A 9,033-nucleotide genomic window follows, 5' to 3' on the forward strand; every position below is an offset into this window, starting at 1 on the left:
GTTGTATATGTCCATAACAACAAAAGCCCTGGGGAGCAGTTGTAATGGATCTGGGAGATGTTATTTTTTTTACCATATTTGTCAATACCGAATTGTAAATGTTTTCTTATATTTTTGTCAGAATTTATTATAATTTGTCTTATTATATGTTAATTTACTTCTGTTTTTGAGAGTAAAAGCATATTGATTACTATTAGAAAATGTATCGAAGAATAGCAAAGAGACTGATTACAAGTGGAAACTTGTGAATTGTGTAAAATATCTTTGACATTGGAGTCGTCTTTGACTATAGTCAGTCGGCAGCTAACTCTTGGTGTGTGTTGACGGAAGAACAATGTGAAGGTCGCAGTCATAAATAATTTTGAATTATGTTACTATTATTTTTGTATTAACTAAAAAGAAGAAACTACATTTGAAGAAACTGTATTTGAAACACCAAAATGAGAGAAACACGTTGAACCACGTCATTTCTGCAGCTGACATAGATGCATTGTGGAATCATACTTAGACAACTGAAGCCAAGACTAATATCGCCTTGCAAACGTCTAACGGAAAAGGTACTGTCACGAAATATGGCAAATTTAAGTAAATAAAAAATAGTGACCATATTTTCAACTTGTGTCTTAGCCGGGAAGCCATATTTCACATTGTATTACATTTGCCTGTCTTTGTCATTGTTTGGACTCTGCTACTCACTCCAACTGCCACCTAGTGGCAGCTTCAAGTTGGGCAGGTCAGACTGTTCAGTACAGTCTGCTTCCTGTCGGGAGATTTTGCAGCCTACGTTCAGAAATGGATCTCCCAGGTCCTTGGTGCGCGCAGTTATAACGACCGAGCAGGTAGCTGCGAGACCCCGTAGCGGACGGGCGTGTATGTCTTCCAGTTAAGCCAGGAGCTGCAGTTGGCGCGCTGCCTGTGCAAGTTGTAAAGTTTAATGTAATAAACACTTATACCAGACAACTTGTTCCGTCCAGTTATTGTGAGTGGAAGCAAGGGGAGGACAGTGAGTCCTCTCGCACTATACATTCACACTACAATGTGCCGCCATGGGAGGAAGACCCCGCGCGCACATTTTTTGGTCCTTCGGGCCGGATACAGTGACCAAGCGGAATTTACGTTCGCGCGGATTTATTTTCCGGTATTTGTGAACTTCTAAAAAACCACGTGTGACTGTAACGCCTGCCACGCCAGCCGCCAGTGCCCGTGACGCCGCTGCTATTCCAGTCCGTACCGCCTCGCATTGCCGCTGCAGCCTGGTAAGTACAACTGTTGGCTTCCTACTATAGTCTTCCCGGTCCCAAAATGAAGCCCTCAGAGGGAACAAAGTTAGTCAAGCAGAGACGTGTAGCAAAGGCCGCTCTGGCGCGCGTAGCGAGCTTTGTGCAGTCTGCAAACAGTACCAGCATTGAAATGTTGGAATAAAAATTAAGTCGATTGACTCGGATTCAGACTGATTTTGAGTCGTCTCATACACGGCTGGAAATTGAATACGAATCAGCAGATCATAGTAATAGATTTTTTGGAAACAAAATGTCAGGCCCTTGAGTTGATCAGGTTCAGGGATAACACCTCAAGGGATTCACAAGGAAATGCCAGTAATTCAAATCAAACGAGACATGTGAGGAGGGTCCATCTCGCTAATGCTGATACTGAGGAGTCATCTAAATGCAAAGGGGTTTCAATCACTAAATGTTAATAAGCGGCGGGCATATGTGACAAAAAAACAAGCTTTGTTTTTTTGTGCATCCGCTCTGGTCATTTCTCGACTAAATGCAGGATTTCTCCTTGTAAGACCTATAAAGGAAGGCACAACATACTGCTCCACAAACCTGCTGAACCAAGGAATGGGCAAAATAGTGAACCAGGAGGCCATTCCTTGGCCCATCAAGCTATGAATGGGAAAGCAAACATCCATTGTAATATTTTGTTGGCAAGAGTTGTTGTCAACATCAAAAACAGCGTGGGTAGACAGCAGGTTTGCAGAGTTCTGCTAGATAGTGCGAGTCAGCTATCCTTTATATCTAAGGGCATGGCAGAGAAATTAAAACTGAAACTAAGTAAACATTCGTTTCCTGTGAAAGGCATAAACAATGCCTTTGCAGCCTCAGTGTCTTACACTTGTAATGTTGAACTGTCGTCTAGGTTCAACGACTTTCATGTCAGAGCCACTTGTGCTATCGTAGATCATGTCACCAGTGACCTACCAGCGAGCATGATAGACACAAGGTCCTGGAGTGTCCCATGTAATCGTCCACTCGCTGATCCAGAATTCAACAAGCCTGCCACAGTAGATTTAATTCTTGGCGCTGAGGTTTTCTTTTACGTTGTTTGTAAGGAAAGGCTGGTGAAGCCAAGTCATCCTTCACTGGTCGAAACAAGATTTGGCTGGATTTTATCTGGTATGATGCCTTCAGCTGCATGCAACATGCCTTGTTCAACAGTGACCTCGTGCTTTGTTAGAGGTGTCAATTTAGATGCCAAACTGCCAAGGTTTTGGGAGTCAGAGGAACTGTCTACGAAAACGATCAGTAAGCAGGATAAAATATGTGAGGCTCACTTTCAGTGCCACAAGGCACGAGATGGAGAAGGGAGAGTCGTGGTTCGACTACCAGTGAAACCTGACTGTAAGTCCTTAGGCGAATCACGACAACAAACCTCTCAGAGACTGGCACATCTTGAGAGGAGATTCAAATGGCAACCGAATCTGCAGAAGGAATATGCTGCATTCATGCATGAATATGTCGAATTGGGACTCATGGAGATCTCTAATTCTCAAGGTATTATTGGTCCAAGGTGTTACCTTCCGCATCATGCTGTCTTCACAGAATGCAGCTCCACTACTAAGTTGAGGGTAGTGTTTGATGGCTCTGGTGCCACTTCTAATGGAGTATCTCTCAATGTTATCTTGATGGTTGGTCCCATTGTCCAGCCTGATTTATTTTCCATTATTATAAAATTTCACTCCTTTAATGTGGCTCTGTCAGCTGACATAGCAAAAATGTATCGCCAAGTGTCTCTCCATCCTGATGATAGGAACTTCCAGATAATTCTGTGGCGGGAATCACCGTCTGAACCGATGCAAGAATATAGACTGTGTGCACTCACTTATGGAACCACTCCTGCTGCCTTTCTTGCTACCACATGTCTTCAACAGTTGGCTTTGGAGAATCAAAACAGGTTTCCAATGGCATCGCAAGCCTTGATGTCTAGCTTTTATGTCGATGACTTCTTAGGTGGCTCAGCTACGGAAGCTGGATCTCAAATCCAGCTGACTCAACTGCTTTACTTCAAATCCAGCTGACTCAACTACTTGCTTCTGGGGGGTTTCCACTGAGGAAGTGGTGTTCCAATAGTCACAAGGTCATGGAAAAAATTCCTGTGCAGGACAGAGAAACGTCTTTGCCTTGTGATATTACTGGTGAACAAGCCATAGAAACGTTAGCGATATTATGGCACCCCGGCTCTGACACATTCCAGTGCCATGTGCAGCTAAAGAGTCATCGGCTCTTGAAGGTGACCAAACGCAATGTCCTGTCTACAATAGCAGCAATCTATGACCCGCTGGGGCTTCTAGGTCCAGCAGTCATAAAATGTAAATTGTTCTTGCAGCACTTGTGGTAACTAAGCCTTGATTGGGATGAAATTTTTCCATCCAACCTCACTGATGAATGGAATGCTGTTGGTGTGCAACTGCCTCCCCTAAATTGTATTTTGATTAACAGGAAGATCATTCCTTGCCCCCAGCATGTTAAATTAGAAAATTATGGGTTTTGTGATGCTTCACAGTTGGCATATGGTGCGTGTGTTTACATCAGATGTGTTCTTCCCAATAACAGTGTGTTGGTCTCATTGGCTGCAGCCAAATCTTGGGTTGCTCCTGTAAAACAAGTCTCTTCCATGACTGGAATTATGTGGTGCGCTGCTTCTTGCCCGACTCATTCACAAGGTGGCCAATGACTTAGTCATCATAGATAGTGGCGACATTCATTTGTGGACGGACTCCGCAATAGTTCTCTGTTGGCTGCAGCGTAGTCCTTGTCACTGGAAAACCTTTGTTGCCAACAGAGTCTCTGAAATCCAGGAAATGAGTTCAGTTGCCAACTGCAGACATGTCAAATCAGAGGATAATCCTGCTGACCACTTATCACGTGGTATTAATCCAGCTACCTTGAGTTCACTTGTTCAGTGGTGGTCTGGCCCGTCATGGCTATCCAATTGCGACCTCGACTGCACCACCTGCACTGCAGTTAGTGTAGAAGATGTGCCCGACAGAAGGTGTACACAGTTATCCTTGGTGTCGTTCACTAAATTTGATGATGAACTGCTGTGTAAATATTCATCATTCAAGAAAACTTACAGAGTTTCGGCCTATGCACTGAGGTTTGCTAATAACAGTAGGCTTCAGCAATCAGACAGGATAACTGGGCCACTCACTCCACAGGAATGCCACAACGCTATCGAAAGGGCATTTGGCGCCTCTCAACATAGTGAATATGGTAATGAGATCGCTTTGTTGAAGGCCAGTTCCCCTATTCCACATAATAGCAAATTAAGGGATTTGCACCCGTTTGTCGATGCCGAAGGTATTTTACGAGTGGGAGGGAGATTAATGAATGCTGGTGTATCATATGATGAGCGTCTTCCTATTACCGTACCGCCTAAGCATCATTTGACAAAAAATTCTCATAATGGATCAACATGAAAATCTGCTGCACGCTGGGTCACAACGTTTGTTGGCTATGTTGCTTAGGAGGTTTTGGATCCCCAATGGGCGTAACACAGTCAAAGGAGTTATCAGGAAATGTTTAAAATGCTTTAGGCTTAAGTCCAAGACAGCAGTTCAACTCATGGGTCAGCTACCTTCAGCTAGAGTAAACCAGTCTCATCAATTCCAGCTCTGTAGAGTAGATTATGCAGGTCCTATTGTTGTAAAGCATGGTGGAAGACGGAGTAAAGTTACCACCAAGGCTTATATTGCTTTATCCATTTGCATGGCAACCAAGGCCATCCACTTAGAATTAGTTAGTGACTTGGTAACAAGTTCATTTTTGGCCGCCCTCAGGAGATTCATTGCAAGAAGAGGTAAACATTCTCACATGTGCAGTAACATTTGTAGGTGCAGACAATGAGCTTATACGTTTTCTCTCTAATGATGCTACTGTTGACGGTGTGGTGAATTTTTCGACCTCAGAGGGAATCAGTTGTAGATTCACTCCACCTCATGCCCCTTACTTTGGAGGATTCTGAGAGGCAGGAATCAAATGCATGAAGTCGCATCCCAAATGTGTCATCGGCAATGCAGTACTGACATTTGAAGAACTGACTACTGTGTTTATTCAGATAGAAGCATGCTTGAGTTCAAGGCCGTTGTGTCTTCTCTCTGATGACCTACATTCTGCTGCTGCTCTCACTCCTGGTCATATCCTAATCGGACAGCCCCTTTGTTCTCATCCTGAACCCTCTGTCCTTGAGGTTCCTGACAACAGGTTGCACAGATGGCAACTTGTACAGTAGTTGCATCAGTCCTTTTGGAAGAGGTGGTCCACAGAATACATACATGATCTGCAGCAACGCAAAAAATGGACATCGGAAGCAGCATGTCAACCCCAGATCGGCGGTCATGTGCTGGTCAAGGAGGATAATTTGCTTTCCTTGGTGTGGAGGCTGGGTGTCATTGACCAGCTGTTTCCCAGTCCTGATAAGTGGGTGCACATGGCGATGGTAAAAACTGCTAATGGGCAGATTAAAGAGGCCTATAGCAAAACTGTGTCCCCTGCCTAAGCAGTGAATCAGTTGAGTGTTCCCTCAGATCTGTGTAGTGGTATATGATACAGGGCCACTGCCAAATTACCATTTACTGGAACAACCTCATAATTCATAAGATCAGCATGGGAAGCTGTGGGTGTTTCTTGTGGACTAACTGCTGTTAGTATTGATTTCGTGTTTTTATGCAGTATAATATTAATGCTTTATTGTTTTGTGTCCTACATGTTAGTGCCCATTGTGTTTCACATGCAGTGTGACAGTGGTGTTTTTGTGATGTGGGCATCACAAATGATAGTGTATTCATGTTTTATGTGCATTTATACAGTGCCTAGTTATATTTTTATTGTCGCCCTTGTTTTGGTTTTGTTGTTTGTTAAAATTCTGGTTATTTGTAAAATGAGAAAACTCATTTTAGAGTGGGAGTATGTTTGGACTCTGCTACTCACTCCAACTGCCACCTAGTGTCAGCTTCAAACTGGGCAGGTCAGACTGTCCAGTATAGTCTGCTCCCTGTCGGGAGACTTTGTAGCCTACGTGCAGAAGTGGATCTCCCAGGTCCTTTGTGCGCGCAGGTAAGATTAGCCGTTGTAACGGCTGAGCAGGTAGCTGTGAGACCCCGTAGCAGACGGTGGTGTATGTCTTCCAGCTAAGCCAGAAGCTGCAGTTGGCGCACTGCCCCGTGCAAGTTGTAAAGTTTAATGTAATAAACACTTATACCAGACAGCTTGTTCCGTCCAGTTATTGTGAGTGGAAACAAGGGGAGGACAGGGAGTCCTCTCGCACTATACGCTCACACTCCAATGTGCCGCCACGAGAGGAAGAACCCACGCGCACAGTCATACATAAGAATCGAAATAAAATTCGACAGAGAAAATTTTGAAACTACGGATCTAGAAAAATATCTTTCAAGTTAATCGTTCATTAGTAATAGCATTACGTCCAACAACAATCGAGTCTAGCTTCTTCGTCATTCTGTGTTACTAGTGACAAGATGTAGCCATTTTGAAATTCACAATACAACATTTAAAACTGAATATAATTTAAGTTCTGTTTTATAACACCAAATAATTAACTTATGAACATAAACTTGGAATAAATGATTAAGCTACTTGCATCCACGAAACATATTTTCGTACGTAAAAGTTTGCTCTCTTACCTCGATTGTGAAGAACTGCAGAAGTGAAGTCGGCAAATATCATGGGCCAAGGTGAAACTATTTACTTTCCCGTCTTTCTTTTGTATCCGAATCATCAGAAGTGGCTCAGAAATTTTGATGACCTATTTTTCATGAAACAGAAAAAAAGATTAATATAGGAAACATTCAAAACGAGTGCTGTAACAGAATCGTCAATATAGAACCATCTCTTCCCCTTCGCGTTTTTCGTCAGTTTATATCTGTTCTTGTAATAGGAACGGATGACGTCGAAAGAGGACAATGATTTTTGCTAGGCCATCCCGTGAAAGGCTTAGTAGTTGGATACTGGATTTCGGAATTTGTGATTGTAATGAAATTTAGCTGAAGTGGAAGGATCAGGTGTAATAAAGCATCTTACTTAGGTAATGGCGTAAGTGCGTGGCGCTGGCTGGCAGACTGTAAACTAATTGCGAAAATATTAGCAGTTGTGCCTGTTTAACAGAGGAAAGCCGTGACTGTGTTATTTGAAAAAGAAATTATGATAGAATAATTTGAAGGCATAGGACTTTGAAATCCCTGAACTAAACGTTCGACAAGACGAGGGTCTTAGATATTTTGGCCGTGCAATTCGCACTAGCAGCATTGAAAATTTCTGCTGGCCAAATGCATCTCTTTGTTATCAGCATATGGCGACTGTCCCACAGACAATCTAAAGCTGTAATGAGAAACATGGATAATTATTTAATATAGTTATGATTAGTGTTAATTAGATTATTAAAAGAACTGATTCAATTAACTGAAATATATTTTACAATACTTACGTAAAAGTTGCACATTACAAAATTGTTACCTCACCTGTAATGGAAAAAGGCGTCTAGTCGTAACTAGAGGTAAAACAGAAGTGTGTCTCCTTCGCGGGAGCGAGTGAGATGTAAAATAATCATTCATTTATTTGAACAAAGTATATCACAGGGATTAGTTACAGATTCTTAAACGCAGCTCATCACTGCTTTATCGATATGCACTCCGTCTTAAGGCCAATAGTGGCCCATCGGGACCATCCGACCGCCGTGTCATCCTCATTGAGGATGCAGATAGGAGGGGCGTGTGGTCAGCAGACCACTCTCCCGGTCGTTGTGATGGTTTTCTTTGACCGGAGCCGCTATTATTCGGTCGAGTAGCTCCTCATTTGGCATCACGAGGCTGAGTGCACCCCGAAAAATGGCAACAGCGCATGGCGGCTGGATGGTCACCCATCCAAGTGCAGGCCAAGCCCAACAGCGCTTAACTTCGGTGATCTCACGGGAACCGGTGTATCCACTGCGGCAAGGCCGTTGCCTTTATCGATATGGGGGAGTTACAATTAGAATATAAAATTTTTTATTTGTACACGTTTGCGGTTTATCCAGGAATGTTGTCTGCTCGTTTGTTCACACAGCCCAATCGTTTTTCAAGTGTGATGTCACTCACACAAAAGAATCTGGGAGATACATAACCAGTGATAACTGGCATACCAGCGCCCCATACACTAGGACAATACTCCTGAGCCTGCCTTTGTAAAGGAACATCTTAAAACCTAGGTAAGTATTTCGCTTTTGCTTGGCTTGCCTTAACACCTGTTCCTGTGCCATCCGGGAGTGACTGGACACTAACTTTGGTGCCACTAACAGCCTTGACATACGCCCAAACTGTCTTCGTGTGTTGTGAAAAATCTTTCGACAAAATTCTGCTATGTTACGGTAGTCGTTGAGGGCTTCACGTATTACTCTCTTGACAGCCAAACGCGTTTCATGCTGCATACCCCATCTATAATCGTATGCTTTGTTTTGCGCGTATTATGCAGTAGTTGCCGTTGCTTTAGAGGTTCTTTACAGTGACTAATACAATAGAGGGTTCCTCTCATTATGAGCTGCTCTATTGGGTACATATCTATCCAGTGGGTAGTCAAATATTCTTTCATATTGTAAGTTCCCCACTATGTGAACAGTATGAAATTTAGCCCAAATTTACCTTCCATTCTATAAAAGGTTTACGGGTTGCCAAAACTATATACCTACAAAAGGTTATCCAACTGAAACGCGTATGTTACACTTTGACTGAACAGATCCTAATTTGAATTGAACTGTTACTGG

The 9,033-nt window shown here is 43.0% G+C and overlaps 1 pseudogene; it reads right to left on the reverse strand.

Moving 5' to 3' along the window:
* Positions 1-8,123: 8,123 nt before the first annotated feature.
* On the reverse strand, positions 8,124-8,240 carry LOC126459006 (5S ribosomal RNA; annotated as a pseudogene).
* Positions 8,241-9,033: the final 793 nt, after the last annotated feature.

The sequence above is a fragment of the Schistocerca serialis genome, chromosome 2, assembly GCF_023864345.2.
Source record: "Schistocerca serialis cubense isolate TAMUIC-IGC-003099 chromosome 2, iqSchSeri2.2, whole genome shotgun sequence".
NCBI lineage: Eukaryota > Metazoa > Arthropoda > Insecta > Orthoptera > Acrididae > Schistocerca > Schistocerca serialis.